Source organism: Bactrocera dorsalis, chromosome 2 (assembly GCF_023373825.1).
Source record: "Bactrocera dorsalis isolate Fly_Bdor chromosome 2, ASM2337382v1, whole genome shotgun sequence".
NCBI classification, from domain to species: Eukaryota; Metazoa; Arthropoda; class Insecta; order Diptera; family Tephritidae; genus Bactrocera; species Bactrocera dorsalis.
The window spans coordinates 75,865,154-75,887,172 of record NC_064304.1 but is presented as its reverse complement, the minus strand read 5'-3'; the positions used below and the strand labels follow the sequence as shown (position 1 = coordinate 75,887,172).

The window sequence follows — 22,019 nt, the reverse complement described above, 5'->3', positions numbered from 1 at the left end:
ACGGCCCGTCAGGTATACTTTGGACCACTGTCGCTAGAACTGTTGCTTGAGACAGCAAACAAGTTGCCATCTCTCGCAACAACGAACTGGGTCCACTGGCACCTGCTCTGAAGCAAGGAGCACCCTATCAGCAGATGCGCTGGGGTTAGTGCCTCGCCGTCGTTGGGGTCCTGGCCTCCACTTCTGCCAGTAGGGTTGACAGTTCCTCTGCGGCGTTGTCGCTGAATATCTTCGTTGTCATTCCTCGGCGTCCAATGAACCTTTTTAGGGCGAGAATAAATGAATTAGAAGATAGGTCCGAAACTAATTCTAAATGTACTGCTATGGAAGTAAAGCAAACGAAAACTGCAATATATGTTTTTACGGGTGGTTGACTATTGAATCTATTGACATGAAGTCTTCTTCAGCTTGGCATAATTTGCTATGTAATCTGGGAGGAGAACTTATATTACTGGCGTATTTGCCAGATACAATCCATCCTAAAAAGGTTTTCTGAAAAGTTGGCTGGTTAGGAACATTTTTCACTATGTGAATTTAATATATCTAGACGACATTCCAATTCTATTGGATCTAAAGACATAGACTTTTCAAGAAGGCCCATTTTAATGCGCAAAATACTACTTTTCGCAACCGTTCTTTGACGTCTTAACGATTTTAAGTCCGTCAACTCCTTACTTGGAGACAGGTTTGCGAGAGTTGGCTTTGGCCTGCTCATTTTTGCTGGTTTAAATTAAATTTCCGAAAAACGACTATAACGGTTGGCAACAGATATATTAAGAATCGATTACGAAAACGAAAAATAAATGTCGATTCCCAAACATACGAAAGCCAAACCAATAGCAATAAAAGTTGGCAACAAATATATTTGGAATCGGTTACGAAAACGAGAAAAAAATAATATCGATTCCCAAGTATACGAAAGCCAAACCAATAAATGCGCAAAATGAGCAAGAGCACAAAAAAGTAATTTAATCGGAAAATGTCCGAACGAAAATCGACAAAAATTGCGAAAAATCGATCGAAAAAATTGCGAAAATCGAGATAATTTAATTTTGCAATTAATAATTTTTTCACCTTTATTTCAAAATAAAGGGCTACCGCAAAATTCCAAAATCCCCTATTCACCTTGAATTCGTATATGTACGTATGAGTATATACTAATATATGTACGAGTATATCGTCACCTGAAATGCAAAATAACGTAACAACATTTTCAGAAATTTACAGTGGCATGAATGAAACACGAAATAAAATGGAACATGAGTGAAACAAAATATTAATATTGGTTAAAACTGGTTTATATTTGACCGCAGAACCAGAAAATGTTGAACATATGTAATATTATGTATGTAATTTGAAGTAGTGAAGCGTAATCAATAAGACACTCAATTTCGAATTTTTTGATGATACGTTATTTTGCATTTCAGGTGACGATATGTATGTATGTATAATAAATACAATCCAATACAATCAGCCCTATCACGCAATCCATCGTAGAGTGTTTTTTCGGGAAAGTTACGAAACTGCTATCATGCAATTCGAACAGTTCCGAAAGTAAGTTCGAAATTCGTAGAGTTGCGTTCACTCAATTCACTCGGAACGGAAAATTTTTAAGTTTAGCGGAATTTTTGTACGACAGGTTTGTGCTAACGGAGAAATAAATTTCCATATGTGAGAGTCATGATTGCTGCCAGGAAACTGAACATTGACATAACGTATTTTCATTTTATTGTCACATATCTGCAAAACATTGATTAAGATGTTTGAAATGCGAATTTGTCACCAAACTTACAATCATGGCATTGATACTAAAGTATCCTTTGCGGTTATAATAGAGAAACTTATCTTTAGTTGGGGCAACGATTTTAATATGTGCCCCGTCTACACATAAAATCGCGCCTGGAAATCCGTATTTCTGAAAATAATCCTTTTTCGCTTCCCTTTTTTCAACATCACTTTAATCGAGGTTTATCCACTGAGGGCACAAATGAGACTAAAGCAATCCCAATACTTCTTTTAAGATGCAACAAAATGTTGACTGAGCCATTGGAATATCGAAGTCTTTACCCACTTTATGCTGATAGCCTCCTTCAGCTAAAAACCGTAAAACTGAAGACAATCGATGAAGTAAAGATATATATGACGATCTTGAAGAACTTGCATTCCTCTCTAGAACATCGAGGACATACGTAAAGGCCGCCTTATTTAAGCGATAGTTTTTAATAAACTTGTTTTAGAAAAATAATTTTATTAAAATATATCAATGAATTTTTATGGATTTATGAACTGTACATTGTTCCACATCGAAAGGGTTACTCCTGTCCCTCAGTGATTTTCAGTGAATTTTTATATCACGCCGACTTCTCTCACGTTCTTCCTCAAGCAACATAAATGAAAACGTTAGCGAATACATATTTTTTGTTCGTAAAATCAATTTGAATATAAACGTTTCCACTTTTATTAATCCTAATTTTTATTTTTTCTTCTACACAGCTGATTTTGAAATGTCAAAATTCAAAATTAAGTCTGGCAACAAAAGTTTCGAATTCACATGAATTCAATGATAGCAAATTGTTCGTATTCGTAGCGGACATTCGTATTCGTAGCTTTGCTACGATGGATTGCGTGATAGGGCTGAATATAATCAATATGATATAAAGTGAAAAAGGTGAGCCAAAAACTGGAAGTGTGCACTTTGTTCTTTATTTGAATTTTCGTTTGTTTGCATCGCTTTCAATAATCCGCACTCGTTACCTGGTGCGTCGGCTGTTTGCCGGCGCTCACTTCCCTTTGGCATATGATGCAGTTGCGGCGCATTCCCACGACGGTTAGCCGCAGCGATAATGTTGGCGTAGATGCAGCGGCAGCGATGGCGTTTACGTAGACGTAGCAGCGGCTGCGATGACGTTGGCGTAGCAGCGGCGATAGCGTTGACGCAGCGTAGCAGCGACGATGATGGTGTTGACGTTGCGGAAATGATGAAAATGTTGGAACGTTACGTACGTTATCTGTTCCTCTATTGCGGCACTTCACACGGCACTTTTGTCTCAACGGATCTTAGCGGCACTAAAGATTTTAGCGTTTGCTTTTTTCTTTGTTTTTGTTTTTTAGAATAGCGTTAAAACGGCACTTTTAATTTTAATAATAATTTTTTTTCACGGTACTTTCAAGCGAAACTGTTTCAAACGCTTGGTGGAACTCTTTTTTTTTTTGTAACACACTGTACCTACCGTTTCCCTGTTTTCTTACACTTACGTATGTTTTGTTTGTCTCTTTTTCAGTTAAGCACTTTCTTTACTTTTGCACGCACTTGTACATTAGGGCGGTTCAAAATTTTAAAACTTTGAAATGTTGAAGTGCTCTTTGATTTTTTTGGATCCTTTTGGTGAAAAAATAACTGAAAAAAAATTTGAGCTCATTCGGATAAGATTTAGAACTGCCTCAACGAATTCAAAATTCACTAATATATGCTGAATCAAAAAAAAAAATTTAATATAATTTGTACATACATATGTCTTATTTTACTGGAAAATCATTGGTGAATACATTTTTGATTATGTAATTCATATTATTTAATTTTTTGTTACAAATTTTCATATTCAAATATTTTGAAACAAAGTGCTTTTATTACAATTAGGGAAGCTTTTACGGTGACTCTCCACAACTTGTAATAGAAATTGTTTTTCGCTCTCGTTTGTCGTTAAGGAGTGATTAAAATTTGTTGCTAGAGCAATTGCTCTTTCAGCACTATCATTTACGACTTTCAAAGTCATTATATATTTTTTTGCTTCATTAAAAGATTTGCTTCGATTCCACGAGTCTATGTCTTCATTTAGAAAAGTGACTTCCAATTTCAATATTTCAAATAAAGTACATATGACAAGCAGGACTAATGAAAAACGCTATTGTTTTATCACTCAGATCTTCTGTACCAATATATTTAACAAATCTTTTAACAGGCTTTTGCATTTTGAACTCATTTATTCGAGTCACCATCAAACTTTTCATTGTTTTAGGTACCAAACCTGAGAAAAGGGCAATTGGAACTAGTTCTTCGCTTAAATACCATAAGTGTCGACTTAATGCAGCTGTTGCGGTCTCTGATATTATTTTTGATATGGTGCTATACTCAGAAAAATATTTTATTAGATTTAAGTCATTATAAGGTGCGTCACAGCCATTTGGACTTTGTATCCAAGCTTTTACGTATATTAATGTAATAAATATACCGAACTCAACACAAGCCTTTTGCTGGGGTTCATCAAGATTGAATTGACTTCGAAAAAGGCGAATTTTTAGAACATAGAGCAATTTTGACATCCAACGCGCGTGATGAAATGCGCCAGGAGTACGAAAACTGATACCGCGTGGAGGAGTTTCTCCCAAGAATATCAACGTTAGTTCTAATAATTCACGGTAATCTTCTCTTAACAATTTCCCCGAATTTTTCTTTAAAATATCGCTTGCAAAAGCTATTCCTTCTATTTTAAATGAGAGTAATTCATTACTTATTCGACCTTATTCGACTATCAGAACATTTCTCGTATTCGTTTTGATTAATGTTTGGCAAAAATTCCGGAAATGAACTAAATATTTTTACGCCGGGGCCAGATGTTGAACCAAATAATGCTTTAAAAACATCTCCGCAAATTACTTCAAAGATGTGGTGCCGACAAGCTAGCCAAAGTAATTTTTTTTTTCAGTTTCTGCTCCAAAAGAACGCATCCTCCTTTCAAACGACCCGTATTTGATGCAGTGGTATCAAAAGACATTCCGACAATTTGATGGCACATATTCCACATCTTTATACCTGCAAAAACTGCTTGTGAAATTTCTTCTCCGGTACTTTTGTCAGTTTTGGGTACTCCAAGCAGTTTTTCAGTCTTTAAGCCGGAGACGACAATGGCAATTCGATCGTCCTTAGATGGCCCCCTTAAAATTGCAGGTAGTAATTTTCCATCAAAATGTATAACTAAAGGAACATTGGGCGAGAATATTCCGTTAAGGTTTGAAGCATGTTGACTTCGGAACTGACTACGCATTCTACGAATGGTGCTGACTGATAAAACAGTTTCAGAAGCATGATCCGCACTATACGTTTGAGCAACTGCTGAAAGAATATAGGCTGCTTTCCTATAATTTGTATTAAAGAAATAAGTATATTGTTAAAATACATGTCAACTTAAAAACCAAAATTAACTTTCCTGTTACTGGTGTTCGTGCGATCCAATGCGGACGCGAGATTTCCTGACATTATTTTACGCTGTTTAATTTCTTTATTTCGCGGTATTAATGTTTTATTTTGACTAATAAACTCATCATCTTTATCATCATCATGATCAAACTCTTCGTCACTAAGAGAGGTTGAAAGCGTTGCAGGTTCTAATGTTTTTCGTTTTCTGATTTCTTCTTTTTCATCTCTGTCCATCATTTTCAATATCTTCGCTGCTTTTATTTCTTTTTTTTTTGCACATATTTTACGTCTACTCTACCCATCACATACTTTCTTTCTGACCTTTGGTCTAATAAAAATTGCTTATCTTCTTCGATTTTTATTAAATTCAAAACATCATGATGAGCTATGTCAAAGATTAAACTAATGTTTTCCATAAACGTATTTTCTTTAGCAATCTGCACATAACTTCTGCGATTTTCCGGCAGATATTGCGATATTCATCCAATATTGATGTCATTTTTCTTATAATATTCCGCCCCTCAACAATTGGAATATTTGCTTTACACCATATATCACAAATGCTTTGAACAACTATTTTCACGCTATCTCTTTGAGATTTATTAAGTTCTGAATTATGGAAAAAATAAACTTGTAAAGTATCAAGAACCGTTGGTAACAGCCTGCCATCAAAGCAACGTTTGGATTTGCCAATCAGATGAATTGTACTTTTAGATCGCGTAGAAGTCATATTATTACTTATTAGTCAAATTATTACAAGATTATAACAAATTATTACAAAATAATTTATTATTTATAACAATTTAAACGTACAGACTGCTTCTGTTTGAGAGCAAATCAAAACTGACAAAATACACTTATTCCGCAGTCGACGCCAATTTTTACGTTAAAGTACCGCTATTTTTACATTTTGCTTTGCTTTGCTATTTCTTCTCGCTCTTTGAAACACGCTCTTTAAAGCCAAAGAGAAAAAATAAGATTGATATGTTCAAAACAAATATTGATAAAAACAATGCAATAGCAAATCACTAAATTGAATAACATAACCAGTGGTAAAATTTGACGTCGTTGAGGCAGTTCTAAATCTTATCCGAATGAGCTCAAATTTTTTTTCAGTTATTTTCTCACCAAAAGGATCCAAAAAATCAAAGAGCGCTACAATATTTTCACCATGGATTTTTTTTCTATGAAACTTGAATCGCCCTAGTATGTATATTACTGCACTGGTTTGCTTTTATTTTATTATGTGGCTTGTCTTGTGGCTGTTAATTTGTAGTGCCTGTCGTTGAGGCTCGAAGGACCAAGTTTATCTTTGTAACCACCATATCATTATTTTTACTTTGGTAATCACTATGTGCATATGAACATATGTATAAACTGAACTGGGTTAAATCGAATAGTTATCCACACATATTAAATAAAAAATACCCGTTTACTTGTGTAACACATTTGTGTAATATCCAACGTAATTTATTTGGAAAATATTTAACTTTATATAAACGATATTTTTCTTTAAGTTAAATGTTTATTTATTTCGGAGGTCCATGAAGGTAATCAAATTAAACGGGGTCGTATGTGGTGCCAACTGCAGCCTGCCGGATTGGGGTCACAAACAAAAAGTATATAAAAACGAATCTTGATGTGTTGATGGGCGAACTATACGAGTATGTGACGAAAAGACGTGCGAATATTGATGTGCGGCTTGTGTAGATCGAAGAGTCCGCTTTTACTTTTTCCCATCCTTTTTGTTGAGTGGGTTGATTGATGTAGAAGTGTGGTGAGTTTTGTTGAGTGGTATTGTATTATTAGTGTGGTGGCCGCTTGCTGGGTGATGTTCTCAATTGTGGGGTGATATAGAGTCATCAGCTGTGGTGAATTGCACTGTTGCATTAGGATGCGCCAGTTTTACCGAGTAGAGGGGGTGGATGCTTAACTCATTTAAACAAGTTATATAAAGATTATAACTAAAACGGCTATCTGTCGCGAATTGGCTCGTACGTCACTGTCATCACTTTAAAAGCGTAGATAATTTATGCTGGTATTGTCACTGGCGAAGTGAAAGCTTCGTTTTGGCGAAAATTAGACATGTTTATATTGTGCGGTGTTATTTTAAAAAAATTAAATAAAAATTTTTCACAAGATCGAGAATTCCAAACTTCGATTATTGCTCGGTGCGAAAACAAACATTTGTATCTAAATAGAAAAGGATATTACAGCATACATACAATGAAGTAAAACAATAAACAAATAAAATATAACTTTTTATTATTTATACCAAAGAGGAGATCAGAATTCGGTTCACTTAGGTAACTACAATTTATATGTGTATGTAGATACATAATTAAATATCTTTTAGGTGATTCTGGTTATCCACTATATTATTATCTATGGACGCTCTTCCGAAACACTGGAACCAGTTGAAAGAAACTTCAGTGGAACAGCAGTAGGACGTTGCCGCAAACAAATGGCGAATGCATTGTCATAGTGTAGTTGCATCCCTAAAATATTGGGTTGTCAAAAAAGTCTTGCGGTATTTTCGCTAGTTGGCGCTGAAAGCGCGTAGTTCTAGTTTTATTCGTCGCATCGGGTCATGCTATACCTTTTTGGAAAGCTCATTTCACGCACTAACACGTGTTTGATTGATTGTCGTTTCTTTTAAGTCGTTCGTGAGTTATAGCGTCGCAAACATGGAGCAAAATAAAGAGAAAATACGGCATATTTCACAGTACTACTACGATAAAGGCAAAAATGAATCTCAAGCCGCCAATAAAGTTTGTACAGGTTATGTACCCGGCACAGTTTCCATTTCCACCGCACAACGATGATTTCAACGTTTTCGTTCTGGTGTAGAGGTGGTCAGATATGCGCCACGCTCCGGAAGGCCTTTAGTCGAAAATTGCGATAAAATCGCTGAATTGGTCGAAAGAGACCGGCATAGTAGCAGCTGTAGCATCGGTCAAGAGCTGGGCATGAGTCATCAAAAATTCATTTCAATTTCAATAAAAAAAAATTCAATAACAATACCACAAGACTTTTTTGACAACCCAATATATGTACATATATGTAACATATAATAAAATAATTTAAATTAATTTTGAATTGCTGGAAATACGTTTTTTATTTTGAGTCGCCCTCTCTTTCCTATTTTCTGAAATTTATGTCTTTAATTTTAGTTTGTAGTCCAACCAAACCTAAGTAATACCGAAATTAACACAGATATACACAAATATCCAACAAAAATTGTTTATTCTTACCCTATTCCATTCGCTGTCACTACGTAATATAGAGCCGATATTATTTAATTCAATCGCAATACCTTCCCACAACTCCTTCCTATTTTTTTTTTGTGGAGCCAAACGGGGCTATTCTCTGGCTAAGTCAGGATTTTTCTCCATCAACCTCACCATCACAATTTATTGCTTCTGGTTGGTTCTTTTTATTCTGAAAATAGGTAAATTTTTAACAAATTAAATACAATAAATAAATTTTTAAAGTTATGTTAACGTTTTTTCCATTTTTAATTTCACTCGCGAATCAAATAAAGGGTCGCCAAATTTTGACAGTTGAAGTGAAGGGAATTTCATAAATAATATATACATATACATATATTCATTTTCGCTACTTCAGAAGAATTTGGAATTAGTGACAGCGTTAGTCTATCTTCGAATCAGCATCAACACCAACAACAATATCAGCCTTGAAATCCAACCCAGAATCACTCTTGCCAACAGATGCTAGTGTGAACTGAGTAGGTAATTGAAAAATTAAGTCCTCTCGCGACGAACAAAGACGAAACTCTACAAGTTTCTCATTATTCCCGTCTTGCTATATTGTGCGGAGGCGTGGACAATTACATTATCTGGCGAGTCGACCTTAAGAGTGTTCGAAAGAAAAGTTTTTCAGAATATGTATGTGTCGGAGCGCTTATGCTTGTATTTTGTATGTCACTGTTAATGCGTAGTGCTAATATTTTGTAGGTAACTGTATGTGCCACAGCGTCGTTTGAAGTAGGCGACGCATTGGTGGCATATATTACGGTACTATAAAATGTAAATGCGCAAATAAGCATAATAACAGGACTAGAGAAACTGTTACTGAGTGAGGTCTGATCGTATTCTGCGAACAGAGTGAAGAGACTCGGGAACCGTTAGCTGTTTTTAGAGCAATAAAGGGGTTCGTATATAATTAGGCGCTATGTCCTGGCAGAATCAGTTCAAGAAGTGATCTTAATTGGGTCAGAACTTGCTGTGCTCGTATAGTGAAGTGAAGTTATTAGTAAAGTGTAAATGTGTGAAGTGTAAAAGTGTGAAGTCAAGTGTTATAGAGACATCTACAAGCAAATCTTCAACATATGGTCCTTTGCGCATTTAAAACGGCTACCTTAGCATAACCTAAAAAGAAAATAATAAGCCGCCTGTCTTAAGGAAAGTCACAAATGATGGAATAGGGAAACTAGAAGCTTAAAAAAGCGAGCTAGTCGTGAATGAATCGATCTGTTTTTATTAGATATAAAGAGGAAATTATATAAAGAAATTTAACACAAATTCAACCAAAAATCAAAACATCCTATGGAAAGCCTAAAAACACATTAAGCCGGTAGATTCCAACATGCCTATAAAAGACTAATAGGGCTCGAAGTGATGACGAAAAGTCACCTACTTTGGAAACCACCTATAGTAGGTACTTCAATCTAATTAGCCAAAAATTGGCGTTCAGTTGCCAACTTTGTCCGATACTACTACCAAGTCGCTTTTGTCTACTAAGACTTCAACTTTTGAAAATAAACATATTATAAGAGAAGTGAATAAAATGTCTTGGAATTGATTCTATCAACTTTTTTTTATATGGGTCCAACGATTTTCAGTTGTATTAATGTCGGGACTTTTTGGCGGTGTTGGCAGATGTTTTGCGTTGAAAGGAATCTATATTTTAACGTCTTGGGCTGAATGTTTCGGGTCATTGTCGAATTGAAAAAAAAAACTAAGCTTTTTAACATGTCCATTTTTTCAGCCCTGGAATGTAAATTTTTAGTGATAATATATAATTAAAGATGCTTATCTATTCTTCCGTCTATAAAAACAAAATTCCAGACTCCCTGAGCTGACATGCAGCCTTACACCATGACGGAACCACGACCGTGCTTAACAGATGCTTTGACGTTTTTAATATTTAATTCATCACTTAGTTACCGAAAGACCATTCGACGACCATCCGATCAAAAAATGTTATATATGCTTAGAAAGTTTCCGATAAAACCATACACTAGTTGGTATCAAACCCGCGGACTCACCCGTTGAATTGTAGACGAAAGTGAAGGAGATGATTTCGACAAGCTGACAAACGATGCGTATATGCGCGCGGATCGTAATTGAAAGAGGCTGGCCCGTCCCTTTTGATGATTGTGTTTGGTGTCCTCGGGTGTGGTGTAAAAGGTGTGGTGTTGATGAGGATGCGTTGAGTTGGTGTGTGTGGGATGAAATGATGACGTGTTGAGTTGGTGTGTGTGCGATGAAAAGATGATGTGTTGAGTATGGTGTGTATGTGTGGGTAAGGTGGGTCAAAACGGTTGAATATCAAGATGGATCCGACTTTGTTTTTTTTTTTATTTGAGCTATAGTGAGAGTGATGGGGATGAAAAAATAGTGCGGAGGCAACTAAGAGATCGGAGCAATTCTTTGGCACTGCCGAACACAGCGTAGGTATATAAAAAATAAATCATGAAACCTCAATAACGAAGTTTTCTTTGCAGGTTTTTAAAACGATTTCGTCTAACTAAAGAGGCTTTTGAATATGTCCTAAGTAATATATGTTTAACGCAATCTGACGTCAGAGCAGTGTCTCCAGTGCTACAATTAGCAACCACGCTCTCACATTTCCCTAGCGGTGGATACCAACACAGTGTAGGCAGTGACTATTTAATCGGGATTTGTCAAAGCACTGTTTCGAAGCTGACATCCCATGAACTTAAAGAAGTGGAAACGAAGTTGTGCCCACTGTTTATACGGTTTACACCAGAGGATTCCCTTACGTGTAAAGAGTGGTTTGTGCAGCAATATAAAATTCCAGGAGGTGAATATACACTTTACTTAAATAGTAACATTAATAATTATAAATAATTTTTAGTTATAAGGTGCGTTGATGGCACCCACATCGGTTTACAAAAACCCACAGTGAACGAGCACATGTATGTACTTCAATAAAAAAGGCTACCATAGTATCAACGCTATGATAGTAAGTTGCTATTATAATATATTTATTGAATATACATATATGCATATTTGTTAAATTTTGTATTGTCAGATATGTGATCACATTTACAAAATGTTGGCTATTAACTGTCAATACGGTGGTGCAGCCTACGACTCATTTGTTTGGAAACACTCGGACCAGCGAAGAGTTTTGGAAGAACGATTTCAGCACAACAGGAATGAAAATTTATGACTTTTAGGTAAATTTTCTTTTTTTTCTTTTTACCACATTGATTTTATTTATATTTTAACAGGGGATTCTGGCTACCCATTGGCACCATGGTGCATAACTCCTTACAGAAACGCTTCGGAGGGTGCAAGTGAAGCTATGTTCAATGAAATACATTCCAAGGCAAGATGTATCGTCGAACGAACTATTGGAATTTTAAAAGGACGCTGGAGAATTTTATGATATGGCAACAGAGGAAGGTACCATCCGACAAAAGTGGCAAGATTTGCTAACGTTTGTGCAGCATTACACAACATCTGCATAAAATTTAAAATAAATTATGATCCCCAGCATTGCGATTCTGATCAAGCAACGGATATCGACACTGGGGTAGCGAACCGCCGCACCGCAATCGGCCAAACAATAAGGGATCAAATAATATACTCTATAATAAATTGAAGATGAAAATGTCTATGTATTTACCCTTGTAAATTTTTTTTCCCTTCTAAACTGAAATACAAAAATTTTGTTCATATAAACTCATTATTTTAATTTTAATTAGTCGTTTCATCACGTTTGTTGGTTTTATCACATTTCTTAAATAGTAAATAAATAAATTTCAAAAAAAAAATAAAGCTCTATTAAATTAAAAAAATCATTAAATGCTTAAAACTAAAAATATTTACATCCATATACCAATTTTTATAACAAATTTCTCCGTAAGGTTTCGAGCTCCAATTTTTTTATCTCGTGGTCTAATTCCCGTGTTGATTGTTGGATGCGGTGCTTTTCCACCTTAATAGCAACCAGCTTTTCCTGTAGTGCCAGCATTTTTTCTTGTGCTGCTACTAACCTATCAAGCTTCTGGTCTATGCCTTTTTGAAAAGCCGATAGCGACATCATGTTTTGTTGAAGTAACTCCAACTTCTCGTCACTCCTACTTTTTCTCCTCGGTCTGCGTGGAGTTTTTTCTGTTGCTATTGTTGTGGCGAGTAGCGACTGTGTGGGAGTTGTTGGGCCTGGTAAGGAGCTGGGGAAAGAGCTTGTCTCCTCATCACTGCTATCACAGTTAACGATAAACGTCGAAGCTTGCGTAGTTGGGTTATTTCCAAATGCAGAAACATTTGTTATGCCCTCTACGCAAGCTTCGAGTCCAGCTGCTTCGATTAGCAGTTCGTCCGTCGAAGTGATCAATTTTTCATTATAGGGCCCTCCACCAGTTCGCTGCTTTGATGCCTTATTGAAGGAAAGTTTTTTTTTTGCTTGGTATTTTTGATCAGCAAAAACCTAAAAAAATCATAAAAAATTTATATTTTATCAAAATATATTGCATATAAATTATATACATACCTTCCTCCACAACTTAACATTTTTAACTGGTGGACCCACGGCATTAAGCTGCTTCACCAGTTCCTCCCATAATTTGTTGGATGCAATTTTCCCTTGCGCAGAGTTTGGAAGGTTATTTTTTGCCAAGCATGGATGGCTTGACATGAATTCCGCCATTACATCTTTTTGTTTAGGATTTAGTTTATTATAATTAGTCCTAAAATAGATTTATTATAAAAAATTTTCTAAAATAATAAATTTACCATCTACTCACATTTTTAAATAATTCGTCTGTTACGATCGGTAGTTTGCGTTCGAATGACGGTTCAAACTGTTCAGATGTGAACGTTTGATTTTTGAAGAAGCTTCTATTCAAATTGTTGTTGCTATTGGCTTGGGGCTTGTGGAAGATTCTATTGAGGTCGTGTTGATTACCTTTTGGTTTGGTTATTTTTTTGTGTACCCTTTCTGCGATTTCGTACTGGGTAGTGAGAAAATCTCTCATTTGTTGCCATGTTGGGCACTTTTTCCGTGATAGGAGCGATTGCTCCTACAATAATAATGACTTTTCTGGTAATGCTGCCGTGCATATATTCACCAGTATAGGGTCCCAGTTATCTATGGGAATATTTTGGGTCGATAAAATCGACAAACAATTGGAAACCGTGGATTGAAGTTTGATAAATTCTTCACTGGTTTCCTTTTGAATTTTTGGCAAGTTCATTAAAATGGTTATTTGCTTATCGACCAATATTCGTTCATTCTCGTATCTTGCTTTTAAAGCTTCCCAACCCATATTAAAATTGTCGTCATTTAATGCGAACTGTTTTACTATGACGCCAGGTTGACCTTTCGATTTGTATCGGAGGTGATACAATTTTTGTGCATTAGATAATTTTGGGTGGTTTATGTAAACGGCTGTGAACATGTCCCGGAAGGACGGCCATTGTTCAAAACCCCCATGAAAAACTTCTGTGTCACATGCGGGCACCTTGAGGTGTATGCCTGAACTTGCCTCTTGACTTTGTACTTATGGCATCTCTACTCGCGGAAGTGGAGCAGGTGCAATTACTTTAATTAGTTTCAATTGATCTGCGATCATAATTTTTGTGTCTTCATACTGGTCTAAGCAGTTTTCAAATTTTGCGTAAGCAGAAGACTTAAAATTTTCTGGTAGATCTGACTCGTCAGTATCTACAATTGCGTCATATGCAACCTGGAGACGTGTCCAAAAATTTTCAATTGTTTGGCTTTTTATATCTAGCGCCGATTCAGAATTTTCTTGAATCGGCGAAGAAGCAATTCGATTGCAATATTTTATTAGACAGTCACTCTCAGAAATGAATTTAGAGTATGATATGTCTTTCTCCCTTTTCTGTTGTGTCGTACCTTGCTTCGAGCGTGTGGCTTCTGCAGGAGTACATGGACTTTTTTCGTCAGAAATCATCTTTGGGACTTTTAGTAACTGACTTGGTTTAGGGTCTTTTGAGTCAGAGCTCATTTAAAAAAACAAAAATGTGACGAACAGAAGACAAAAAAAATGTTCAATAAAACTTGATTGGTATTATAAAGTTTCGTATACATATGTATGTAGTATGTATATGTGATATGTCGTAAAGAAGACTCTTTTGTATGTAAGAGTTTCAAAGGAAATCGATAAACAGATAAATTTGTATATGCTGAAATTATTAAATTAAATTTCACCACCGATTTCGTATATAAGTATGTTCAGACGAGAACTATTTTATGTGAATAAGAGTTTTTAATTAAATTAATAAACCAAAAACGCTTTTAGTTGCCGCGTATAATCGTGTTTATGAATAACCGAAAACTCTTTTAAGTTAAATAAGAGTTGTTTTATTTTTGCTTCGAATTCAATTTAATTTTATTTAATTATTCGTTATTAATCCGCAAAAATCAATAATTCCTTGTATATATTTGTATATGTGCGTATATATATTTATGTATCTTTATTTTGTTATGTGCAAATGAGAACTCGTTTTAGAGATCACTGCACATTATTCATAAGCATGTATGTACATATGTATGTACCAGAGGCCTGCACGATTAAGGTAGGCATCGTACGAGTACGTTACTAAGTAACACTTCTGACGATTACCACGATGCGAAGGTAACATTGCGCATCGGCATCGCGGCATCGTGGCATCGTACGATTACTATCTGGTATCGTCAATGGCAAATGAAACGCTATAGTCTTACATGATGTTAATTCGTTGCTGGCTCGACAACGACTGAACGATAGAGCAGAGCCGCTCAAAATAATGCGCAATTTATTTACCAACGCATACAATCACACATTTGATATCTGCTAGCGTATGATTGTGTGCGCGCGCTTGCTTAGTACACTGAGTGAAACCGTGCTATTTGGTTATTTTGTTATTAAAAATTTAGAAAAAAATAAAAAATTATGGTTTCTGATTAAAAAAGCAATTAAGAACAACAATAATTTTAAGTTAATTTTTTTAACTTTCCATGATTTTTTCCATATCGACTTCAAGATCGTAAGTTTTGATTCTCATTAAGTCCTCTATATGCTTATTCGAAACTGAATTCCTGTATTTCGAGTGTATTTTTGACGCTGGCAGAATTAGCGTCATAGCGTACATGCTTCGACTGCATTTGCTTGCCTATACTCCGAGTATAGGCATGAAAAATTTTGAGCGGCTCTGCGATAGAGCGTAAGCGTACGTGTGAAGTTAGTTTCCACAATTGTTCTAAGAAATGCCGACCACTGGTAACATGTTAGTAATCGGCGATGCCCGCGATGCCGATACCCTCGATGCCGATGCCCACGATGCCACATGTTACTTTTTTAATTACTCGTGCAGGACTCTGGTATATACATATTACGCTTTGGTTTTTTACACAATCCTGCTTGTTTTTGTTGCTTAAACATCAAGGGGTATTGCGGGAAACCACGAAAAGAGAATTAACCGACCGCAGGTAATTTTCGCAAATTCACTTGTTATTAAGTATATAATTTGTATAGCTGCGCAGCATATATGTACATATCGCTCATTTGCTGCAAGACCGGCATAAGTCAAAAAAATCAATTCTCCAGAAAACGCGTTTAAAGTTTTCAACTGACTACAACCTTACACGGTGACTCCAACCTTACACCTCTTCTCAAGCGGAGCATATAAGAGGCATTCATATGAATTTTTCACTCAACATGAAGTATGATATAACGAACAATTCTGCAGCATTAACTCAAAAATCACGTTTTTTGCTTTATGCCGGTCTTGCAGCAAATGAGCGATATGTATATATATTCGCAGTGAGAAGAGGTCGCGGACAGAATATTTAATGCTATTCCGAATTGAGAATTTATGTTTGTATGTATACTAGTAAATGAGCAAGTTATGCTCTTGTTATATTATAGAAATATATGTGACATATATGTATGTATGTATGTATGGTTTAATTTGCACATATGCTTTTTTTTCCTGTACCGAAAACAGTTTGGTAACGGTTTTTACTACTTTTGCTGACCGGAATTCTGGTCAGAATCCCAAATTTCCTTTTTTTTTAAATTGAACCATACATACATGTATGTATATAGTATAAAAAATGAAAGGAAATGATACAACTCACTTTGTATTCCGCCAGGGGCTTTTGGGGATAATATGAGTGTACGTATGTATGTATGTATCCAATGTGTGGTTCTTGTGCGTGTGCCTGTGTGTATGCCAGTGCTTGTGCTTTGCTTATGCTTGCGTCAGTCCTTGGTTTTCTGCTTCTCCAGATCTCCAGTCCTTTTGTTTCTGGTGTTGTAGCTTGTGATTTTGTATGATTTATTCATTTTGTTTGTAGGTTATATGTATGTATGTCACTGCGCTATCTCTTTTTATATTATATGGTTATATGTATATAGTAGGTGTAAATTATTCTTCTTTCTCACTGATCTCTCTCACTTCACCTCACTTTTGTCACCACACTTTTTAGTAGTTATTATTATTTTTTTTTCTTGTGGGTTATATTTCCACTCACTGTCACCTTACATACATATGTGTATATTATTTTCCACACTGCACTCTTTGTCACCACACTTTTGATTTTTGTAGCCTCACTTTTCCTCTGCGAATGGTAGGCACCTTGTCGCGGTGCAGAGGCTTAGGCGCAAGGCATACTCGGCGCCCCCAATCCTGTGTGGTTGGTGCTGTTAAGCACGGACTACGCGGGATGTCGGGATGCGTGCGTTAACCAAGAGCTACCACCTCCTAATCCAGGGTGTTATGCGACTCCCGTACCCATTGGAACTTTGCAGCCAGGAGGTAAATGTGGCTGTATTTTAACGGAGCCTTCCCAACACCGGGCCTAATTGGGAAGTAACGGTGGCCTTACCGCGCCAAGGGGCTCTGGCGTGGCGGACCTTCCTGTTCCCCAGATAGATCATAGACCCGACAGCTCACCTTGTTGAGCCAAGGGCCGTAAGAAAAAGATAGACAACAACAATACAGCACAAAAACAAACACAAAATTTGGATTCGATGACGGATAAAGGACAACGACAAAGGACAACGGAAGCGGAAAAGGAGATCGGGTCAGCGGAAGGTAAAGGGGGTCGAGGGGCTAGGCGAAAGCCTAGCTATCTTGACGCTCTCACGCCAGAGGAGCGTTCGCTGTTTGAGGAGCACGCCAGTGAGGATGATGACGACGTGCCCTCTTACAGCGGAGCTCACCTGGTGGTAACGCCTGGTGCCGCTGTAGCAGCAACGAGCGTCGCCAAGACCCCCGCCGGTAGGTGCAGTGGGTCGGCCTCGGGCGAGTCGCATGGGGCAGAGCTTGACGGCGCAAGAAGGAAAAGGAGGAGAAGGCGCAGAAGAGGTGGGTAACGCCCCTTCCCAGAAGCTGGCCAAACCGGCGGGTGCGAGGATCCACATAGGAAAGGGATGAGTGGCTCCACCATGAAGTGGTACCTGCGGCACCTCCTTGATGGGAAAACCCCGGAGGCAGCGGAAGCTCTGGCCAGGAACAAGAGCCAAGGGAGCAACGCATCCCCGGCAAATGGGCACGACAAAAACGTGGCAGCTCGCGCGCAAGGCAGCGGTAACAGCAACTGTGGCCCGGTCAGCACAACTCTAACCGTAAGGCGGGGCGACAGCAGGGCACTGCCCGCGGGCACGTATGCCCAAGCCGAGAAACGGAAGAGCGGCCAAATCACGCCGCAGGAGGCTGAGGTAGACTGCCTGGACGAGTCGTCCGCCGACTGGCTGAGGGAACACGCTCCAAAGCTGGGAAGCTGGACGGGCCCTGTCCTCTGCGCGAAGAGGGTGGAAGATGTGCCAATCATGCATAGCATGACAATGTTCCTCCCTCGGAGTGGGAACAGGACTTACGAGTACGCCTTGGGCCTGGTGAGGAACCAGAACCGGGGACTCAGTATCTCGGCCTGGTGTGTTGCCGGCAGCAAAAAGGAGAAGCTAGGTGACATGGAAGGATGGAGGTTACACTTATACATAGACGACGAATCGTATAAGTATGTCCGGGATAAGGGCGTCGATAACCAGGCAGTGCCGGAGTCCGCCCCGGAGGAAACAAGGATGGAGGTGGGCGAGTTGTCGGAGCAGCCCTGCGGGAGCAGGTCTGGACAGGCAGTGCCAGTAACGACCACAGACGTCGCCGATGATGGCCGGAACACGGAGCTACCCTCAACGCAGGAGCTTCTAGACGGATTTGGAGGCCCAATGGACAGCAGCGCGGTTGACGGCGGGGTAGAGGATCTTTCTTTCCTCGAGCCCAGTTTATGATGGCCGTCAACATGAAAATTGCCCAAGTGAACCTGCATCATGCGGCGGCAGCCTCAGCTGTCATAACAAGCAGATTCACTGCAGTGCAGGCTAGGGATACTGAGGGCAAAGACTTCATTCTGGCCTCAGCATACTTTCCAGGAGAGGCAGCAACGGCGCCCCCGGAGGCGGTGAAAAGGCTGGTAGAGCACTGCAGACTGCACAAGCTCCCGCTTATCATCTGTTGCGACGCGAACGCTCACCATACAGAATGGGGCAGCACCGACCGCAACGTGAGAGGTGACTCCCTGTTAGAATATGTAGTAGGCAATAATTTAGCGATAGAGAATGTAGGGTGTGAACCCACATTCATAACTATAAGCAGGAAGGAAGTGTTGGACATCACCCTCAGTAATGAACCTGCAACCGGGCTGGTCTCGCAGTGGAGAGTTTCAACGGAGCCCTCCCTGTCGGACCATAGAATTGTAAGGTTTGCGCTGAGGGCAAGGGTCAAGCTATTCCCTTCTAGACGCAACCCTAGAAGGACCAATTGGAGTGCCTTCAGGGAGAGGCTAGATGAGGAATTGACGAGGAAGGGGCAGACTGACAGTAGCGCCACGGGCCCGGGAATGGAGAACAGATTGACCGCGCTTAGCGGGTCCATCATTAACGCGTACAATGACAGCTGCCCCTTAGGAGTACCCACAGACAGGCGCAATTGCTCCTGGTGGACAAGGAAACTCGCAGACCTAAGGAACGAGCTCGCCCGCTCCGCAGCCTCCACAAATATGGTAGGGCCCGAACCGTTCACTGGGGTGGGCCCCCACACTATAAAGGAGCTGCTCCGTAAGGAAGAAAGAGTGGGTAGAGAAGGTCATTGGCAACGGGCGCATGGTATGCGGCATGCCAAGTTGCTAATAGGGAGGTACAACCTCAATAGGTTTAGATCGATAATTGTTTAAATATCATTGAACATGCTTACTTATCAGCAAAGCCGAAATTCTACTAAATATAAATATCTATTTATATATTAATATACTTACATACATACATATGTATATACATAATGCATTTACATGCAATGCACATCTACGAGTAATAATAATAAAAATGCATGGGACACAAATCTTAAATATACAGCAGAGATAACATTAAACACATACACACACATGCAATAAATTGTACACTTAAAATCAACCCCATGTCAAGCAGTAATAAAAACATATGCTGCAATACATAAAAACATACACACATACAAATATATTTAGTTATTTAAGATAGTTTTAAAAATTGTATATAAGCAAAGAAAATAATAAAAATCAGAATGAATATATTCTCGCTCGAAATAAGACGTTGCATTTCCCCCCACCAGTGGTAAGGAATGAGAAGTTCTTTTTTGAGGCCAATGTTTGACAACATAAATCAAACAATAATCAACCTCCCAAGGATTAAACCCAGGCTCTTGGTCGCATTCTATACCGGCCACTGCAAGTTGAAAAGGCACCTATTCAACCTAGGACTTGCCTCTTGCGCTTACTGCCGGTTCTGCGACAGGGAACCTGAAACCCCGGATTACCTGCTAATAGACTGCATCGCAGTCTGCAGACGCAGGTCTAAGGCCCTTGGAACCATATTTCCGGATAGGGATCACATCGACTCACTAGCTCCCAGCAAAATACTAGAATTTATCGATTTGTTGGGGCTTGGTGAGTCCCTGTGAGTTAGGAGAGGGCACAATAGACCCAAGGTCGCAGTGCATACCTCAATTAAATTCTATTCTATTCTAGCCTCACTTTTTAATATGTTTTTTCCAATTTTGTCACTACTCAGGTATATGCATGTACATATGAACCATATATATGTATGTATCGTCAACACTATATATATGTATATGTATATATTTTTTTGTTTTTGTTTTTGCCGGTTTTTTGCTTTACTGTGTCACCACCGGCTGTTTATTTTTTTGTTTTCTTTTCACAACGGTTTATTTTTTGTAACTGCTTAAACTGTGTCACCTCACCAAATTGGTTTCGATTCTGTTCGAACTTTCACCCTATACGGACGTGTTTTTCATTCCAACAAGGCCGTAGGCATTCTCTGAATGCCTACTTCAGCTTTGTCGAGCCTGCGAGTTCAGCTCCTACCAACAAACAAGGCAACGGTGAGAAGGATGAGTCATCGCAGCGACCAACTGAGCAGCACCATAAGCAGAGCTTACAAAAAACTAAAGCAGGAGAGAACGGCAGTCAACAACGGCACGCAGCAAACATGATCACACCAACTAAACAGGTACCAGCAAGTACGCAGGCAGCGAAGAACAACATAAAGCAAGGTGAGAATGTACCAATAAAAAAAGGCCAGTCTGTACAAACTGGCATTGACCGCTACATTAACATAAAAAGGAAATTAAGTCCTTCAAAGTCAGCGGTCAATCCCAAGAAATTTCAAGCCGGTACACCATTTAAGAATAAACCGGAAGTTTTAAATGGCAATAGGTTTGCCTTACTAAGCAATGGAACAGACGACGATGCCAAGGGTACCACCACAGTCGTTAATGCCAAACCACCCCCAATATATTTGCGCGAACGTAGCAGTAATGCTCTCGTTGCTGAAATAAGTAAAATTGTAGGTACTAACAATTTCCATATAGTGCCTTTGAAAAAAGGCAATATAGATGAAACAAAAATTCAGTCCTACACTGAAAAAAGTTTTATGGACATAGTTAAATTTTTGTCAAATAAAAACAAAAATTATTATTCGTATCAACTGAAGAGCTCTAAGGGCCTAGTTGTTGTAATCAAGGGTATAGAGTCCGCCGTGGACTCTAGTGAAGTCAAAGAAGCATTGGAAGAATGTGGTTTTGGAATTAAAACAGTTGTAAATATATTTAATAGAAACAAAATACCACAGCCAATGTTTAAAATTGAATTGTTGCCGAATTCGAATCAACTTAAAAAAAATGAGACCCATCCCATTTATAATTTGAAATATTTGCTGCATCGTAGAGTAACTGTGGAAGAACCACATAAAAGAAACGGTCCGGTACAATGTACTAACTGCCAAGAATATGGGCATACTAAATCATACTGCACTCTACGCAGTGTTTGTGTGGTATGTGGTGATTTACATCCCACTTCTAAATGTACTCTTAAAAAAGAAGAGTTAAATAAAAAATGCAGCAATTGCGGAGGGAATCACACTGCTAACTACAGAGGTTGCCCTGTATATAAAGATCTGAAATCTAAGTTGTCACAGGGAATTCAAGCACGTCGTAACCAAATGTTACAAACGCCCCGTAATGAAATCTCAGAAAAAAGTACAAATCCTATT

At 38.4% G+C, this 22,019-nt stretch overlaps 2 protein-coding genes and 1 long non-coding RNA gene across 3 annotated transcripts in view; 1 reads left to right on the top strand and 2 right to left on the bottom strand.

Moving 5' to 3' along the window:
* Positions 1-22,019, bottom strand: part of LOC125776722 (SAFB-like transcription modulator) — an 89,263-nt gene that overhangs the window by 5,252 nt on the left and 61,992 nt on the right. The gene's annotated exons all lie outside the window — the stretch shown is intronic.
* Positions 1-22,019, bottom strand: part of LOC125776679 (uncharacterized) — a 125,356-nt gene that overhangs the window by 70,549 nt on the left and 32,788 nt on the right. The gene's annotated exons all lie outside the window — the stretch shown is intronic.
* Positions 8,449-12,960, top strand: LOC125776818 (uncharacterized). The gene is made up of 4 exons (XR_007421994.1): positions 8,449-11,263; positions 11,318-11,425; positions 11,495-11,642; positions 11,697-12,960. It is a non-coding gene; the product is annotated as an uncharacterized LOC125776818 (long non-coding RNA).